The sequence below is a fragment of the Procambarus clarkii genome, chromosome 58 (assembly GCF_040958095.1).
Source record: "Procambarus clarkii isolate CNS0578487 chromosome 58, FALCON_Pclarkii_2.0, whole genome shotgun sequence".
Taxonomy (NCBI): domain Eukaryota; kingdom Metazoa; phylum Arthropoda; class Malacostraca; order Decapoda; family Cambaridae; genus Procambarus; species Procambarus clarkii.
Genome location: NC_091207.1, coordinates 28,395,083 through 28,415,232, shown reverse-complemented (window position 1 = coordinate 28,415,232; position 20,150 = coordinate 28,395,083).

The window sequence follows — 20,150 nt, the reverse complement described above, 5'->3', positions numbered from 1 at the left end:
TTTTGGTATAAAATTCGTCATTTCAAACTGGGAATACATGCAGAGCCTGAATTTGGCTTCAAAATATGGCTCAAGCGTCGAATTTGGGATGTTTGCTATATTTTGGAAAATGCATGGAGGGTTTTGGCAAAGTGTGATCTATCGCCGCTCTCAGTAAATGGCATATTATCGGTATAAAAAGACGTAATTTCAAACTGCGAATACTTGCAGAGAGCCCGAATTTGGTTTCAAAATATGGCTCAAGCGTCGAATTTGGGATGTTTGGGATATTTTGAAAACTGCAGAGAGGGTTTCGTCAAAATGTGGTCCATCACTGCTTTTAGTAATTGGCATATTTTCGGTATAAAAAGTCGTAATTTCAAACAACGAATACATGCAGAAAGCCAAAATTTGGCTCCAAAATATCGATCAAGGGTTAAGTTTGGGATGTTTGGGATATTTTGAAAACTACAGGGAGGGCTTGGGCAAAATATGATCAATCGCCGCACTCAGTAATTGGCATATTTTCGGTATAAAATATCATAATTTCAAACTGCTAATACGTGCAGAGAGCCAGGATTTGGCTCCAAAATATAGCTCATGGGTCGAATTTGGAATGTTTGGGATATTTTGAAAATTGCCGGGGGGTTTGGGCAAAATGTGACCCTTAGCTTCTTTCAGTAATTGGCTTATTTTCAAGCGTCATATATGGGATGTTTGGGATAAAAGTCGTAATTTCAAACTGCGAATACGGGCAGAGAGCCAGAATTTAGCTCCAAAATAATTCTCAAGGATCGAATTTCGGATGTATGGGATATTTTGAAAACTACAGGGATGGTTTGGGCAAAATGTGAACCATCGGTGCTTTCAGTAATTGGCATATATTCAGTATAAAAAGTCGTAATTTCAAACGGCGAATACATGCAGAAGGCTAAAATTTGGCTCCAAAATATGGCTCAAGGGTCGAATTTGGGATGTTTGGGATATTTTGAAAACTGCAGGGAGGGCTTGGGCAAAATGTGATCCATCGCAGCACTCAGTAATTGGCATATTTTCTTTATAAAATGTCATAATTTCAAACTGCTAATACGTGTAGAGAGCCCGAATTTGGCTCCAAAATATGGCTCAAGCTTCGAATTTGGGATGTTTGGGATATTTTGAAAACGGCAGAGAGGGTTTGGGCAAAATGTAATCCATTACCGCTTTCAGTAATTGTCATGTTTTCGTTATAAAATGTCGTAATTTCAAACAGCGAATACGTGCAGAGAGCCAGAATTTGGCTCCAAAATATAGCTCATGGGTCGAATCTGGGATGTTTGGGATATTTTGCAAACTGCCGTGGGGTTTGGGCAAAATATGACCCATCGCTGCTATCAGTAATTGACTTATTTTCAAGCGTCAAATTTGGAATGTTTGGGATAAAAATTCGTAATTTCAAACTGCGAGTACGTGCAGAGAGCCAGAGTTTAGCTCCAAAATAATTCTCAAGGGTCGAATTTGGAATGTTTGGGATATTTTGAAAACTACAGGGATGATTTGGGCAAAATGTGATCCATCGCCGCTCTCAGTAATAGGCATATTTTCAGTATAAATTCGAAAATTCACACTTCGAATACGTGTAGAGAGCTAGAATTTGGCTCCAAAATATGGCTCAAGCGTCGAATTTGGGATGTGTGCTATATTTTGAAAACTGCAGGGAGGGTTTTGGCAAAATGTGATCCATCGCCGCTCTCAGTAAATAGCACATTTTCGGTATAAAAAGACGTAATTTCAAACTGCGAATGCGTGCAGAGAGCCCGAATTTGGCTTTAAAATATGGCTCAAGCGTCGAATTTGGGATGTTTGGAATATTTTGAAAACTGCAGGGGGGGGGGGGGGCTCGGGCAAAATGTGACCTATCGCTGCTCTCAGTAATTGATATATTTTCGGTATAAAATGTGGTAATTTCAACCTACGAATACATGCAGAAAGCCAAAATTTGGCTCCAAAATATGGATCAAGGGTTGAGTTTTTGATGTTTGGGATATTTTGAAAACTACAGGAAGGGCTTGGGCAAAATGTGATCCATCGCCGCACTCAGTAATTGGCAAATTTTCGGTATAATATGTCATAATTTCATACTGCTAATACGTGCAGAGAGCCCTAATTTGGTTCCAAAATATGGATCAAGCGTCGAATTTTGGATGTTTGCTATATTTTGAAAATTGCCGGGGTGTTTGGGCAAAATATGACCCATCGCTGCTTTCAGTAATTGGCTTATTTTCAAGCGTCAAATTTGGGATGTTTTGGATAAAAGTCGTAATTTCAAACTGCGAATACGTGCAGAGAGCCAGAATTTAGCTCCAAAATAATTCTCAAGGATCGAATTTCGGATGTTTGGGATATTTTGAAAACTACAGGGATGGTTTGGGCAAAATGTGATCCAAAGCTGCTTTCAGTAATTGGCATATTTTCGGTATAAAATATCATAATTTCAAACTGCGAATACATGCAGAGAGCCAGAATTTGGCTCCAAAATATGACTCAAGCGTCGAATTTTGGATGTTTGTTATATTTTGAAAACTGCAGGGAACGTTTTAGGAAAATATGACATATCGCTGCTCTCAGTAATTGACATATTTTCGGTAAAAAATTTCGTAATTTTAAACTGCGAATACGGGCAGAGAGCCCAAATTTGGCTCCAAAATAAGGCTCAAGGGTCGAATTTTGGATGTTTGGGATATTTTGAAGACTGCCGGAGTGTTTGGGCAAAATGTGACCCATCGCTGCTTTCAGTAATTGGCATATTTTCAAGCGTCAAATTTGGGACGTTTGGGATAAAAAATCGTAAATTCAAACTGCGAATACGTGCAGAGAGCCAGAATTTAGTTCCAAAATAATTCTCAAGGTTCGAATTTGGGATGTTTGGGATAATTTTAAAAGTGCAGGGGGGGTATGGGTTTGGGCGAAATGTGACCCATCGATGCTTTCAGTAATTTACATATTTTCGGTATAAAATGTCGTAATTTCAACCTGCGAATATGTATAGAGAACCCGAATTTGGCTCCAAAATATGGCTCAAGCGTCGAATTTGGGATGTTTGGGATATTTTGAAAACTGCAGGGGGGGTTTGGGCAAAATGTGACCTATCGCTGCACTCAGTAATTGACATATTTTCGGTATAAAAACTCGTAATTTCAAACTGCGAATATGTGCAGATAGCCAGAATTTGACTCCAAAATACGGCTCAAGGGTCGAATTTGGGATGTTTGGGATATTTTGAAAACTGCAGGGAGGGTTTGGGCAAAATGTGATCCATCGTTGCTTTCATTAATTGGCATATTTTCGGTATAAAAAGTCGTAATTTCAAACTGCGAATATGAGCAGATAGCCAGAATTTGGCCCCAAAATAAGGCTCAAGGGTCGAATTTGGGATGTTAAATTTGGTTTGGGATAAAAATTTGGGATAAAATCGCAGATAAATTGAAAACTGCAGGTAGGGTTTGGACAAAATGTGATCCATTGCCGCTCTCCGTAAGTGCAGGAATGTAGAGGCTCAAGAGAGTGATGCAGAGGCTCAAGAGGGTAATGCAGGGGCTCAAGAGAGTGATGCAGAGGCTCAAGAGAGTGCTTCAGAGGCTTAGGAGAGTGATGCAGAGGCTCATGAGAGTGATGCAAAGGATCAAGCGAGGGAAGCAGAGGCTTATGAGAGTGATGCAGAGGCTGAAGAGAGTGATGAAGAGACTCTGGAGAGTGATGCAGAGACTCAAGAGAGTAATGCACAGGCTCAACAGAGTGATGCAAAGGAACAAGAGAGTGATGCAGAGGCACGAGAGAGTGATTTAGAGGCTTACGAGAGTGATGCAGAGAATCAAGAGTGATGCAGAGGCTCGAGAGAGTTATGCAGAGGCCTCAAGAGAGGGATTCAGAGGCTTAAGAGAGTGATGCAGCGGCTGAAGAGAGTGTTGCAGAGGCTTAAGAGAGGGAAGCAGAGGCCCAAGAGAGTGATGCAGAGGCTCAAGTGAGTGATACAGAGGCTCTAGGGAGTGATGCAGAGGCTTAAAAGAGTGAGGCAGAGGCTTAGGAGAGGGATGCAGAGGCTCAAGAGAGTGATGCAGACGATGATTTTTAGTACAAAACAAAATGCAAGAAAACTTGCTTATAAATGCAAAATTTGCGAAATTCTGAGATTTGAAGGCCAAATCACATATCGTGAGAAAACATGAAGTAGTATCGAAATATTGGTAAAACGAATATATTTTCGGAAAGTCACACTACATGAAAAACGTAAAAAAAAATTGCTATATTACCAAATTTGAGGATTTTAACTTCAAATCATAAAGCGAGGTTTCGTAATATTGAGATCCACGAAAAGACATATAGAAATGTTGTTTCCAATACAAATGATAAAAATCAATGTAATTTTTTATTAGAATTAACTAAAATGTTCCTGATTTTCCGTTTATAATACCGATGGAAGATGTACACGTAAAACCGCTCTAATCCGGCTGAAACGTCGATATATGCAATAAAATAGAACTTATTATTACCGATAAACTGAAAATTCACAAAAACGTTGAAAAACGAAAAATCATTGCCTAATTCGATGATATTTTGTTTAAATTGCATAAAGGAAAAGGGGACGATAAACGTCAAAATATTGCTAAATTCGATGATTTTTTGTACAAAAGAAAATGCAAGAAAACTTGCTTAAAAACGCAATATTATGCAAAATTCGGAGATTTAAAGGACAAATCACAAATCGTGAGAAAACATGAAGTAGTATCGAAATATTGGTATAAACGAATATATATTTAAGTAAAATCACACTATGTGAAAAACGTGAAAAAAGTCACCATATTACCAAATTTGATGATTTTAACTTAATATCATAGAACGAGGTATCGTATTATTTAGATCCTAGAAAAGACATGCAAATGTTGTTTCCATTACAAATGATAAAAATCAATGTGTTTTCTTTATAATTAACTAAAATGTTCCTGATTTTCCGTTTATATTAACGATGGAAGAAGTAACCGTACAACCGCTCTATTCCGGCTGAAACGTCGATATATTCCATAACAACCGAACTTCTCCCCTTTCAATATCTTACTCAGTATTTTAAAGAGAAACCAATAGTTGATTGAAAATGAGGTATTTATGGTTAATTTCTATTAAATTATGTGTCTGCATCATTTTTATCGTATATATAATGAAATATTAACAATAAACAGAAAATTCACGGCGAATACGTGCAGAGAGCCAGAATTTGCCTCCAAAATATAGCTCAAGTGCCGAATTTGGGATGTTTGGGATATTTTGAAAACTGCAGGGGGGATTTGGGCAAAATGTGATATATCGCCGCTCTTAGTAATTGACATATTTTCGGTATAAAATGTCGTAATTTTAAACTGCGAATATGTGCAAAGAGCCAGAATTTGGCTCCAAAATATCGCTCAAGGGTCGAATTTGGGATGCTTGGGATAACTTGAGAGAGGGAGAAGCCTGAAGGCTTAAGAGAGGGATGAAGAGGCTCAAGAGAGGGATGCAGAGGCTCAAGAGAGTGATGAAGAGACTCAAGTGAGGGAAGCAGAGGCACAAGAGAGGGATGCAGAGGCTCTTGAGAGTGACGCAGAGGCTCAAGAGTGGGATGCAGAGGCTTATGAGAGCGATGCAAAGGCTCAAGTGAGGGATGCAGAGGCTCATGAGAGGGATGCAGGAGTACAAGAGAGTGATGCAGAGGCTCAAGAGAGGGATGCAGAGGCTAAAGTGAGGAATAAAGATGTACAAGAGAGGGATGCAGAGGCTCTTGGGAGTGATGCAGAGGCTCAAGAGAGGGATGCAGAGGCTCAAGAGAGTGATTCAGAGGCTTACGAGAGTGATGCAAAGGCTTGAGGGAGTGATGCAGAGGCTTACGAAATTGATGCAGAGGCTCAAGAGAGGGATGCAGAGGCTCAAGAGAGTGATACAGAGGCTGAAGAGAGTGATTCAGAGGCTTACGAGAGTGATGCAGAGGCTTAAGAGAGTGATGCAGAGGCTCAAGAGAGTGATGCAGAGGATCTAGAGAGGGAAGCAGAGGCTTAAGAGAGTGATGCAGAGGCTGAAGAGAGTGAGGCAGAGGCTCTAGAGAGTCATGCAGAGGCTCAAGAGAGTGATGCAGAGGCTCAAGAGAGTGATGCAGTGACTCGAGAGAGTGATTCAGAGGCTTACGAGAGTGATGCAGAGAATCAAGAGAGTGGTGCAGAGGCTCGAGAGAGTTATGCAGAGGCCTCAAGAGAGGGGATTCAGAGGCTTAGGAGAGTGATGCAGAGGCTGAAGAGAGTGTTGAAGAGGCTCAAGAGAGGGATGAAGAGACTGAAGAGAGTGATGCAGAGGCTCAAGAGAGTGACACAGAGGCTCAAGAGAGTGATGCAGAGGCTGAAGAGAGTGTTGCAGAGGCTTAAAAGAGGGATGCAGAGGCTCAAGAGAGGGATGCAGAGGCTTAAGAGAGTGATGCAGAGGCTAAAGAGAGTGTTGCAGAGGCTTAAGAGAATGATGCAGAGGCTTAGGAGGGTTATGCAGAGGTTCAAGAGAGTGATGTAGAGGCTTGAGAGAGGGATGCAGGGGCTCAAGAGAGTGATGCAGAGGCTCAAGAGAGTGATTCAGAGGCTTAAGAGAATGATGCAGAGGCTTAAAAGAGTGATGCAGAGGCTTAATAGAGGGATGAAGAGGCTCAAGAAAGGGATGTAAAGGTTCAAGAGAGTGATGCAGAGGCTCAAGTGAGGGAAGCAGAGGCACAAGAGAGGGATGCAGAGGCTCAAGAGAGGGATGTAAAGGTTCAAGAGAGTGATGCAGAGGCTCAAGTGAGGGAAGCAGGGGCACAAGAGAGGGATGCAGAGGCTCATGAGAGGGATGCAGGAGTTCAAGAGAGTGATGCAAAGGCTCAAGAAAGGGATGCAGAGGCTTACGAAAGTGATGCAGAGGCTGAAAAGAGTGTTGCAGAGGCTTAATAGAGGGATGCAGAGGCTCAAGAGAGTGATGCAAAGGTTCATGAGAGTGATGCAGAGGCTGAAGAGAGTGTTGCAGAGGCTTAAAAGAGGGATGCAGAGGCTCAAGAGAGGGATGCAGAGGCTTAAGAGAGTGATGCAGAGGCTAAAGAGAGTGTTGCAGAGGCATAAGAAAGGGATGCAGAGGCTCAAGAGAGGGATGAAGAGGCTTAAGAGAGGGATGCAGAGGCTCAAGAGAGTGATGCAAAGGCTCAAGAGAGTGATGCAGAGTCTTAAGAGAGGGATGAAGAGGCTCATGAGAGGGATGTAGAGGCTCAAGAGAGTGTTGCAGAGGCTCAAGAGAGGGATGCAGAGGCTGAAGAGAGAGATGCAGAGGCTTAAGAGTGATACAGAGGCATAAGAAGGGGATGCAAAGGCTCAAGAGAGGGATGTAGAGGCTTAAGAGAGGGATGCATAGGCTTAAGAGTGTTGCAGAGGCATATGAAAGGGGTGCAGAGGCTCAAGAGAGGGATGCAGAGGCTGAAGAGAGATATGCAGAGGCTTAAGAGTGTTGTAGAGGCATACGAAAGGGATGCAGAGGCTCAAGAGAGAGATGTAGAGGCTGAAGAGAGGGATTCAGAGGGTCAAGAGAGTGATGCAGAGGTTCAAGAAAGGGGTGCAGAGGCTTAAGAGAGTGATGCAAAGGCTCAAGTGAGGGATGCAAAGGCTCATGAGGGGGATGCAGGGGCTCAAGAGAGGGATGCAGAGACTCAAGAGAGTGATGAAGAGACTCAAGTGAGGGAAGTAGAGGCACAAGAGAGGGATGCAGAGGCTCTTGAGAGTGACGCAGAGGCTCAAGAGTGGGATGCAGAGGCTTATGAGAGCGATGCAAAGGCTCAAGTGAGGGATGCAGAGGCTCATGAGAGGGATGCAGGAGTACAAGAGAGTGATGCAGAGGCTCAAGAGAGGGATGCAGAGGCTAAAGTGAGGAATAAAGATGTACAAGAGAGGGATGCAGAGGCTCTTGGGAGTGATGCAGAGGCTCAAGAGAGGGATGCAGAGGCTCAAGAGAGTGATTCAGAGGCTTACGAGAGTGATGCAAAGGCTTGAGGGAGTGATGCAGAGGCTTACGAAATTGATGCAGAGGCTCAAGAGAGGGATGCAGAGGCTCAAGAGAGTGATACAGAGGCTGAAGAGAGTGATTCAGAGGCTTACGAGAGCGATGCAGAGGCTTAAGAGAGTGATGCAGAGGCTCAAGAGAGTGATGCAGAGGATCTAGAGAGGGAAGCAGAGGCTTAAGAGAGTGATGCAGAGGCTGAAGAGAGTGAGGCAGAGGCTCTAGAGAGTCATGCAGAGGCTCAAGAGAGTGATGCAGAGGCTCAAGAGAGTGATGCAGTGACTCGAGAGAGTGATTCAGAGGCTTACGAGAGTGATGCAGAGAATCAAGAGAGTGGTGCAGAGGCTCGAGAGAGTTATGCAGAGGCCTCAAGAGAGGGGATTCAGAGGCTTAGGAGAGTGATGCAGAGGCTGAAGAGAGTGTTGAAGAGGCTCAAGAGAGGGATGAAGAGACTGAAGAGAGTGATGCAGAGGCTCAAGAGAGTGACACAGAGGCTCAAGAGAGTGATGCAGAGGCTGAAGAGAGTGTTGCAGAGGCTTAAAAGAGGGATGCAGAGGCTCAAGAGAGGGATGCAGAGGCTTAAGAGAGTGATGCAGAGGCTAAAGAGAGTGTTGCAGAGGCTTAAGAGAATGATGCAGAGGCTTAGGAGGGTTATGCAGAGGTTCAAGAGAGTGATGTAGAGGCTTGAGAGAGGGATGCAGGGGCTCAAGAGAGTGATGCAGAGGCTCAAGAGAGTGATTCAGAGGCTTAAGAGAATGATGCAGAGGCTTAAAAGAGTGATGCAGAGGCTTAATAGAGGGATGAAGAGGCTCAAGAAAGGGATGTAAAGGTTCAAGAGAGTGATGCAGAGGCTCAAGTGAGGGAAGCAGAGGCACAAGAGAGGGATGCAGAGGCTCAAGAGAGGGATGTAAAGGTTCAAGAGAGTGATGCAGAGGCTCAAGTGAGGGAAGCAGGGGCACAAGAGAGGGATGCAGAGGCTCATGAGAGGGATGCAGGAGTTCAAGAGAGTGATGCAAAGGCTCAAGAAAGGGATGCAGAGGCTTACGAAAGTGATGCAGAGGCTGAAAAGAGTGTTGCAGAGGCTTAAGAGAGGGATGCAGAGGCTCAAGAGAGTGATGCAAAGGTTCATGAGAGTGATGCAGAGGCTGAAGAGAGTGTTGCAGAGGCTTAAAAGAGGGATGCAGAGGCTCAAGAGAGGGATGCAGAGGCTTAAGAGAGTGATGCAGAGGCTAAAGAGAGTGTTGCAGAGGCATAAGAAAGGGATGCAGAGGCTCAAGAGAGGGATGAAGAGGCTTAAGAGAGGGATGCAGAGGCTCAAGAGAGTGATGCAAAGGCTCAAGAGAGTGATGCAGAGTCTTAAGAGAGGGATGAAGAGGCTCATGAGAGGGATGTAGAGGCTCAAGAGAGTGTTGCAGAGGCTCAAGAGAGGGATGCAGAGGCTGAAGAGAGAGATGCAGAGGCTTAAGAGTGATACAGAGGCATAAGAAGGGGATGCAAAGGCTCAAGAGAGGGATGTAGAGGCTTAAGAGAGGGATGCATAGGCTTAAGAGTGTTGCAGAGGCATATGAAAGGGGTGCAGAGGCTCAAGAGAGGGATGCAGAGGCTGAAGAGAGATATGCAGAGGCTTAAGAGTGTTGTAGAGGCATACGAAAGGGATGCAGAGGCTCAAGAGAGAGATGTAGAGGCTGAAGAGAGGGATTCAGAGGGTCAAGAGAGTGATGCAGAGGTTCAAGAAAGGGGTGCAGAGGCTTAAGAGAGTGATGCAAAGGCTCAAGTGAGGGATGCAAAGGCTCATGAGGGGGATGCAGGGGCTCAAGAGAGGGATGCAGAGGCTCAAGTGAGGGAAGCAAAGGCACAAGAGATTGATGCAGAGGCTCAAGAGAGGGATGCAGAGACTCAAGAGAGTGATGAAGAGACTCAAGTGAGGGAAGTAGAGGCACAAGAGAGGGATGCAGAGGCTCTTGAGAGTGACGCAGAGGCTCAAGAGTGGGATGCAGAGGCTTATGAGAGCGATGCAAAGGCTCAAGTGAGGGATGCAGAGGCTCATGAGAGGGATGCAGGAGTACAAGAGAGTGATGCAGAGGCTCAAGAGAGGGATGCAGAGGCTAAAGTGAGGAATAAAGATGTACAAGAGAGGGATGCAGAGGCTCTTGGGAGTGATGCAGAGGCTCAAGAGAGAGATGCAGAGGCTCAAGAGAGTGATTCAGAGGCTTACGAGAGTGATGCAAAGGCTTGAGAGAGTGATGCAGAGGCTTACGAAATTGATGCAGAGGCTCAAGAGAGGGATGCAGAGGCACAAGAGAGTGATACAGAGGCTGAAGAGAGTGATTCAGAGGCTTACGAGAGTGATGCAGAGGCTTAAGAGAGTGATGCAGAGGCTCAAGAGAGTGATGCAGAGGATCTAGAGAGGGAAGCAGAGGCTTAAGAGAGTGATGCAGAGGCTGAAGAGAGTGAGGCAGAGGCTCTAGAGAGTCATGCAGAGGCTCAAGAGAGTGATGCAGAGGCTCAAGAGAGTGATGCAGAGACTCGAGAGAGTGATTCAGAGGCTTACGAGAGTGGTGCAGAGAATCAAGAGAGTGATGCAGAGGCTCGAGAGAGTTATGCAGAGGCCTCAAGAGAGGGGATTCAGAGGCTTAGGAAAGTGATGCAGAGGCTGAAGAGAGTGTTGAAGAGGCTCAAGAGAGGGATGAAGAGACTGAAGAGAGTGATGCAGAGGCTGAAGAGAGTGTTGCAGAGGCTTAAAAGAGGGATGCAGAGGCTCAAGAGAGGGATGCAGAGGCTTAAGAGAGTGATGCAGAGGCTAAAGAGAGTGTTGCAGAGGCTTAAGAGAATGATGCAGAGGCTTAGGAGGGTTATGCAGAGGTTCAAGAGAGTGATGTAGAGGCTTGAGAGAGGGATGCAGGGGCTCAAGAGAGTGATGCAGAGGCTCAAGAGAGTGATTCAGAGGCTTAAGAGAATGATGCAGAGGCTTAAAAGAGTGATGCAGAGGCTTAATAGAGGGATGAAGAGGCTCAAGAAAGGGATGTAAAGGTTCAAGAGAGTGATGCAGAGGCTCAAGTGAGGGAAGCAGAGGCACAAGAGAGGGATGCAGAGGCTCAAGAGAGGGATGTAAAGGTTCAAGAGAGTGATGCAGAGGCTCAAGTGAGGGAAGCAGGGGCACAAGAGAGGGATGCAGAGGCTCATGAGAGGGATGCAGGAGTTCAAGAGAGTGATGCAAAGGCTCAAGAAAGGGATGCAGAGGCTTACGAAAGTGATGCAGAGGCTGAAAAGAGTGTTGCAGAGGCTTAAGAGAGGGATGCAGAGGCTCAAGAGAGTGATGCAAAGGTTCATGAGAGTGATGCAGAGGCTGAAGAGAGTGTTGCAGAGGCTTAAAAGAGGGATGCAGAGGCTCAAGAGAGGGATGCAGAGGCTGTAGAGAGTGATGCAGAGGCTAAAGAGAGTGTTGCAGAGGCATAAGAAAGGGATGCAGAGGCTCAAGAGAGGGATGTAGAGGCTTAAGAGAGGGATGCAGAGGCTCAAGAGAGTGATGCAAAGGCTCAAGAGAGTGATGCAGAGTCTTAAGAGAGGGATGAAGAGGCTCATGAGAGGGATGTAGAGGCTCAAGAGAGTGTTGCAGAGGCTCAAGAGAGGGATGCAGAGGCTGAAGAGAGAGATGCAGAGGCTTAAGAGTGATACAGAGGCATAAGAAGGGGATGCAAAGGCTCAAGAGAGGGATGTAGAGGCTTAAGAGAGGGATGCATAGGCTTAAGAGTGTTGCAGAGGCATATGAAAGGGGTGCAGAGGCTCAAGAGAGGGATGCAGAGGCTGAAGAGAGATATGCAGAGGCTTAAGAGTGTTGTAGAGGCATACGAAAGGGATGCAGAGGCTCAAGAGAGAGATGTAGAGGCTGAAGAGAGGGATTCAGAGGGTCAAGAGAGTGATGCAGAGGTTCAAGAAAGGGGTGCAGAGGCTTAAGAGAGTGATGCAAAGGCTCAAGTGAGGGATGCAAAGGCTCATGAGGGGGATGCAGGGGCTCAAGAGAGGGATGCAGAGGCTCAAGTGAGGGAAGCAAAGGCACAAGAGATTGATGCAGAGGCTCAAGAGAGGGATGCAGAGGCTCAAGAGAGTGATGAAGAGACTCAAGTGAGGGAAGTAGAGGCACAAGAGAGGGATGCAGAGGCTCTTGAGAGTGACGCAGAGGCTCAAGAGTGGGATGCAGAGGCTTATGAGAGCGATGCAAAGGCTCAAGTGAGGGATGCAGAGGCTCATGAGAGGGATGCAGGAGTACAAGAGAGTGATGCAGAGGCTCAAGAGAGGGATGCAGAGGCTAAAGTGAGGAATAAAGATGTACAAGAGAGGGATGCAGAGGATCTTGGGAGTGATGCAGAGGCTCAAGAGAGGGATGCAGAGGCTCAAGAGAGTGATTCAGAGGCTTACGAGAGTGATGCAAAGGCTTGAGAGAGTGATGCAGAGGCTTACGAAATTGATGCAGAGGCTCAAGAGAGGGATGCAGAGGCTCAAGAGAGTGATACAGAGGCTGAAGAGAGTGATTCAGAGGCTTACGAGAGTGATGCAGAGGCTTAAGAGAGTGATGCAGAGGCTCAAGAGAGTGATGCAGAGGATCTAGAGAGGGAAGCAGAGGCTTAAGAGAGTGATGCAGAGGCTGAAGAGAGTGAGGCAGAGGCTCTAGAGAGTCATGCAGAGGCTCAAGAGAGTGATGCAGAGGCTCAAGAGAGTGATGCAGAGACTCGAGAGAGTGATTCAGAGGCTTACGAGAGTGGTGCAGAGAATCAAGAGAGTGATGCAGAGGCTCGAGAGAGTTATGCAGAGGCCTCAAGAGAGGGGATTCAGAGGCTTAGGAAAGTGATGCAGAGGCTGAAGAGAGTGTTGAAGAGGCTCAAGAGAGGGATGAAGAGACTGAAGAGAGTGATGCAGAGGCTGAAGAGAGTGTTGCAGAGGCTTAAAAGAGGGATGCAGAGGCTCAAGAGAGGGATGCAGAGGCTTAAGAGAGTGATGCAGAGGCTAAAGAGAGTGTTGCAGAGGCTTAAGAGAATGATGCAGAGGCTTAGGAGGGTTATGCAGAGGTTCAAGAGAGTGATGTAGAGGCTTGAGAGAGGGATGCAGGGGCTCAAGAGAGTGATGCAGAGGCTCAAGAGAGTGATTCAGAGGCTTAAGAGAATGATGCAGAGGCTTAAAAGAGTGATGCAGAGGCTTAATAGAGGGATGAAGAGGCTCAAGAAAGGGATGTAAAGGTTCAAGAGAGTGATGCAGAGGCTCAAGTGAGGGAAGCAGAGGCACAAGAGAGGGATGCAGAGGCTCAAGAGAGGGATGTAAAGGTTCAAGAGAGTGATGCAGAGGCTCAAGTGAGGGAAGCAGGGGCACAAGAGAGGGATGCAGAGGCTCATGAGAGGGATGCAGGAGTTCAAGAGAGTGATGCAAAGGCTCAAGAAAGGGATGCAGAGGCTTACGAAAGTGATGCAGAGGCTGAAAAGAGTGTTGCAGAGGCTTAAGAGAGGGATGCAGAGGCTCAAGAGAGTGATGCAAAGGTTCATGAGAGTGATGCAGAGGCTGAAGAGAGTGTTGCAGAGGCTTAAAAGAGGGATGCAGAGGCTCAAGAGAGGGATGCAGAGGCTGTAGAGAGTGATGCAGAGGCTAAAGAGAGTGTTGCAGAGGCATAAGAAAGGGATGCAGAGGCTCAAGAGAGGGATGTAGAGGCTTAAGAGAGGGATGCAGAGGCTCAAGAGAGTGATGCAAAGGCTCAAGAGAGTGATGCAGAGTCTTAAGAGAGGGATGAAGATGCTCATGAGAGGGATGTACAGGCACAAGAGAGTGTTGCAGAGGCTCAAGAGAGGGATGCAGAGGCTGAAGAGAGAGATGCAGAGGCTTAAGAGTGATACAGAGGCATAAGAAGGGGATGCAAAGGCTCAAGAGAGGGATGTAGAGGCTTAAGAGAGGGATGCATAGGCTTAAGAGTGTTGCAGAAGCATATGAAAGGGGTGCAGAGGCTTAAGAGAGGGATGCAGAGGCTGAAGAGAGATATGCAGAGACTCGAGAGAGTGATTCAGAGGCTTACGAGAGTGATGCAGAGAATCAAGAGAGTGATGCAGAGGCTCGAGAGAGTTATGCAGAGGCCTCAAGAGAGGGGATTCAGAGGCTTAGGAGAGTGATGCAGAGGCTGAAGAGAGTGTTGAAGAGGCTCAAGAGAGGGATGAAGAGACTGAAGAGAGTGATGCAGAGGCTGAAGAGAGTGTTGCAGAGGCTTAAAAGAGGGATGCAGAGGCTCGAGAGAGTGATTCAGAGGCTTACGAGAGTGATGCAGAGAATCAAGAGAGTGATGCAGAGGCTCGAGAGAGTTATGCAGAGGCCTCAAGAGAGGGGATTCAGAGGCTTAGGAGAGTGATGCAGAGGCTGAAGAGAGTGTTGAAGAGGCTCAAGAGAGGGATGAAGAGACTGAAGAGAGTGATGCAGAGGCTGAAGAGAGTGTTGCAGAGGCTTAAAAGAGGGATGCAGAGGCTCAAGAGAGGGATGCAGAGGCTTGGGAGAGTGATGCAGAGGATAAAGAGAGTGTTGCAGAGGCTTAAGAGAATGATGCAGAGGCTTAGGAGGGTTATGCAGAGGTTCAAGAGAGTGATGTAGAGGCTTGAGAGAGGGATGCAGGGGCTCAAGAGAGTGATGCAGAGGCTCAAGAGAGTGATTCAGAGGCTTAAGAGAATGATGCAGAGGCTTAAAAGAGTGATGCAGAGGCTTAATAGAGGGATGAAGAGGCTCAAGAAAGGGATGTAAAGGTTCAAGAGAGTGATGCAGAGGCTCAAGTGAGGGAAGCAGAGGCACAAGAGAGGGATGCAGAGGCTCAAGAGAGGGATGTAAAGGTTCAAGAGAGTGATGCAGAGGCTCAAGTGAGGGAAGCAGGGGCACAACAGAGGGATGCAGAGGCTCATGAGAGGGATGCAGGAGTTCAAGAGAGTGATGCAAAGGCTCAAGAAAGGGATGCAGAGGCTTACGAAAGTGATGCAGAGGCTGAAAAGAGTGTTGCAGAGGCTTAAGAGAGGGATGCAGAGGCTCAAGAGAGTGATGCAAAGGTTCATGAGAGTGATGCAGAGGCTGAAGAGAGTGTTGCAGAGGCTTAAAAGAGGGATGCAGAGGCTCAAGAGAGGGATGCAGAGGCTTAAGAGAGTGATGCAGAGGCTAAAGAGAGTGTTGCAGAGGCATAAGAAAGGGATGCAGAGGCTCAAGAGAGGGATGTAGAGGCTTAAGAGAGGGATGCAGAGGCTCAAGAGAGTGATGCAAAGGCTCAAGAGAGTGATGCAGAGTCTTAAGAGAGGGATGAAGAGGCTCATGAGAGGGATGTAGAGGCACAAGAGAGTGTTGCAGAGGCTCAAGAGAGGGATGCAGAGGCTGAAGAGAGAGATGCAGAGGCTTAAGAGTGATACAGAGGCATAAGAAGGGGATGCAAAGGCTCAAGAGAGGGATGTAGAGGCTTAAGAGAGGGATGCATAGGCTTAAGAGTGTTGCAGAAGCATATGAAAGGGGTGCAGAGGCTCAAGAGAGGGATGCAGAGGCTGAAGAGTGTTGTAGAGGCATACGAAAGGGATGCAGAGGCTCAAGAGAGAGATGTAGAGGCTGAAGAGAGGGATTCAGAGGGTCAAGAGAGTGATGCAGAGGTTCAAGAAAGGGGTGCAGAGGCTTAAGAGAGTGATGCAAAGGCTCAAGTGAGGGATGCAAAGGCTCATGAGGGGGATGCAGGGGCTCAAGAGAGGGATGCAGAGGCTCAAGTGAGGGAAGCAAAGGCACAAGAGATTGATGCAGAGGCTCAAGAGAGGGATGCAGAGGCTCAAGAGAGTGATGAAGAGACTCAAGTGAGGGAAGCAGAAGCACAAGAGAGGGATGCAGAGGCTCTTGAGAGTGACGCAGAGGCTCAAGAGTGGGATGCAGAGGCTTATGAGAGCGATGCAAAGGCTCAAGTGAGGGATGCAGAGGCTCATGAGAGGGATGCAGGAGTACAAGAGAGTGATGCAGAGGCTCAAGAGAGGGATGCAGAGGCTAAAGTGAGGAATAAAGATGTACAAGAGAGGGATGCAGAGGCTCTTGGGAGTGATGCAGAGGCTCAAAAGAGGGATGCAGAGGCTCAAGAGAGTGATTCAGAGGCTTACGAGAGTGATGCAAAGGCTTGAGAGAGTGATGCAGAGGCTTACGAAATTGATGCAGAGGCTCAAGAGAGGGATGCAGAGGCTCAAGAGAGTGATACAGAGGCTGAAGAGAGTGATTCAGAGGCTTACGAGAGTGATGCAGAGGCTTAAGAGAGTGATGCAGAGGCTCAAGAGAGTGATGCAGAGGATCTAGAGAGGGAAGCAGAGGCTTAAGAGAGTGATGCAGAGGCTGAAGAGAGTGAGGCAGAGGCTCTAGAGAGTCATGCAGAGGCTCAAGAGAGTGATGCAGAGGCTCAAGAGAGTGATGCAGAGACTCAAGAGAGTGATTCAGAGGCTTACGAGAGTGATGCAGAGAATCAAGAGAGTGATGCAGAGGCTCGAGAGAGTTATGCAGAGGCCTCAAGAGAGGGGATTCAGAGGCTTAGGAGAGTGATGCAGAGGCTGAAGAGAGTGTTGAAGAGGCTCAAGAGAGGGATGAAGAGACTGAAGAGAGTGATGCAGAGGCTCAAGAGAGTGACACAGAGGCTCAAGAGAGTGATGCAGAGGCTCAAGAGAGTGTTGCAGAGGCTTAAAAGAGGGATGCAGAGGCTCAAGAGAGGGATGCAGAGGCTTAAGAGAGTGATGCAGAGGCTAAAGAGAGTGTTGCAGAGGCTTAAGAGAATGATGCAGAGGCTTAGGAGGGTTATGCAGAGGTTCAAGAGAGTGATGTAGAGGCTTGAGAGAGGGATGCAGGGGCTCAAGAGAGTGATGCAGAGGCTCAAGAGAGTGATTCAGAGGCTTAAGAGAATGATGCAGAGGCTTAAAAGAGTGATGCAGAGGCTTAATAGAGGGATGAAGAGGCTCAAGAAAGGGATGTAAAGGTTCAAGAGAGTGATGCAGAGGCTCAAGTGAGGGAAGCAGAGGCACAAGAGAGGGATGCAGAGGCTCAAGAGAGGGATGTAAAGGTTCAAGAGAGTGATGCAGAGGCTCAAGTGAGGGAAGAAGGGGCACAAGAGAGGGATGCAGAGGCTCATGAGAGGGATGCAGGAGTTCAAGAGAGTGATGCAAAGGCTCAAGAAAGGGATGCAGAGGCTTACGAAAGTGATGCAGAGGCTGAAAAGAGTGTTGCAGAGGCTTAAGAGAGGGATGCAGAGGCTCAAGAGAGTGATGCAAAGGTTCATGAGAGTGATGCAGAGGCTGAAGAGAGTGTTGCAGAGGCTTAAAAGAGGGATGCAGAGGCTCAAGAGAGGGATGCAGAGGCTTAAGAGAGTGATGCAGAGGCTAAAGAGAGTGTTGCAGATGCATAAGAAAGGGATGCAGAGGCTCAAGAGAGGGATGTAGAGGCTTAAGAGAGTGATGCAGAGGCTCAAGAGAGTGATGCAAAGGCTCAAGAGAGTGATGCAGAGTCTTAAGAGAGGGATGAAGAGGCTCATGAGAGGGATGTAGAGGCTCAAGAGAGTGTTGCAGAGGCTCAAGAGAGGGATGCAGAGGCTGAAGAGAGAGATGCAGAGGCTTAAGAGTTATACAGAGGCATAAGAAGGGGATGCAAAGGCTCAAGAGAGGGATGTAGAGGCTTAAGAGAGGGATGCATAGGGTTAAGAGTGTTGCAGAGGCATATGAAAGGGGTGCAGAGGCTCAAGAGAGGGATGCAGAGGCTGAAGAGAGATATGCAGAGGCTTAAGAGTGTTGTAGAGGCATACGAAAGGGATGCAGAGGCTCAAGAGAGAGATGTAGAGGCTGAAGAGAGGGATTCAGAGGGTCAAGAGAGTGATGCAGAGGTTCAAGAAAGGGGTGCAGAGGCTTAAGAGAGTGATGCAAAGGCTCAAGTGAGGGATGCAAAGGCTCATGAGGGGGATGCAGGGGCTCAAGAGAGGGATGCAGAGGCTCAAGTGAGGGAAGCAAAGGCACAAGAGATTGATGCAGAGGCTCTTGAGAGTGACGCAGAGGCTCAAGAGAGGGATGCAGAGGCTGAGGCTCCAGAGAGGGATGCAGAGGCTCCAGAGATTGATGCAGAGGTTGAAGAGAGAGATGCAGAGGCTTAAGAGAGTGATGCAGGGGCTCAAGAGAGTGATATAACGTAAATATATTCGTAAATATATTCGAAACAACATTGTCATATGTCTTTTCATGGATCTAAATAATACGAAACCTCGCTCTAAGATTTGAAGTTAAAATCCTCAAATGTGGTAATATAGTGACTTTTTTTTACGTTATTCATGTAATGTGATTTTACGTATATATATTCGTTTTTACCAATATTTCGATACTACTTCATGTTTTCTCACGATATGTGATTTGGCCTTCAAATCTCAGAATTTCGCAAATTTTGCATTTTAAGCAAGTTTTCTTGCATTTTGTTTTGTACTAAAAATCATCGAATTTAGCAATATTTTGACCTTTATCATCCCCTTTTCCTTTATGTGATTTAAACAAAATATCATCGAATTAGGCAATATTTTGCCGTTTTTCCACGTTTTTGTGAATTTTCAGTTTATTGTTATTAATTCATTAAATATACGATAAAAATTATGCAAACAAAAAATTGATCAGAAAATAACCTTAAATACTTCATTTTCAATCATCTATTTGTTTCTCGTTTAAATACTGAGTAAGATATTTAAAAGGGAAGAAGTTCTGTTTTTATTTCATATATCGACGTTTCAGCCGAATTAGAACGGTTTTACGTGTACATCTTCCATCGGTAATATAAACCAAAAATCAGGAACATTTTAGTTAATTTTAATGAAAACACATTGATTTTTATCATTTGTATTGGAAGCAACATCTTTATACGTCTTTTCTAGGGTCTAAAAAATACGAAACGTCACTTTGTGATTCGAAGTTAAAATCCTCAAATTTGGTATAATAATGACTTTTTTCACGTTTTTCATGTAGTTTGATATTTCGTAAATATATTCATTTTTACCAATATTTTGATACTATTTCATGTAGTATCACGATATGTGATTTGGCCTTAAAATCTCAGATTTTTGCATAATATTGCATTTTAAGCAAGTTTTCTTGCATTTTGTTTCGTACTAAAAATCATCGAATTCGGGAATATTTTGACGTTTATCATCCCCTTTTCCTTTATGTGAGATAAACAAAATATCATCGAATTAGGCAATATTTTGCTGTTTTTCCACGTTTTTGTGAATTTTATGTTTATTGCTATTAATTCATTAAAAATACGATAAAAATAATGCAAACACATAATTGATTAGAAAATAACCTTAAACACATCATTTTCAATCAACTATTTGTTTCTCGTTAAAATACAGAGTAAGATATTGGAAAGGGGAGAAGTTCTGTTTTTATTGCATATATCGACGTTTCAGCCGGATTAGAGTTGTTTTACGTGTACATCTTCCATCGGTAATATAAACGGAAAATCAGGAACATTGTAGTTAATTCTAATGAAAACACATTGATTTTTATCATTTGTATTCGAAACAACATTGTCATATGTCTTTTCATGGATCTAAATAATACGAAACCTCGCTCTATGATTTGAAGTTAAAATCCTCAAATATGGTAATATAGTGACTTTTTTCACGTTATTCATGTAGTGTGATTTTACGTATATATATTCGTTTTTACCAATATTTCGATACTACATCATGTTTTCTCACGATATGTGATTTGGCCTTCAAATCTCAGAATTTCGCAAATTTTGCATTTTAATTAAGCAAGTTTTCTTGCATTTTGTTTTCTACTAAAAATCACGAAATTTAGCAATATTTTGACGTTTATTATCCCCTTTTCCTTTATGTGATTTAAACAAAATATCATCGAAATAGGCAATATTTTGCCGTTTATCAACGTTTTTGAAAATTTTCAGTTTATATTTAATAATTCATTATATATACGATAAACATTATGTAAACTCCTAATTTATTTGAAATTAACCTTAAATACTTCATTTTCAATCAACTATTTGTTTCTCGTTAAAATACTGAGTAAGGTATTACGTAAATATATTCGTTTTTACCAATATTTCGATAC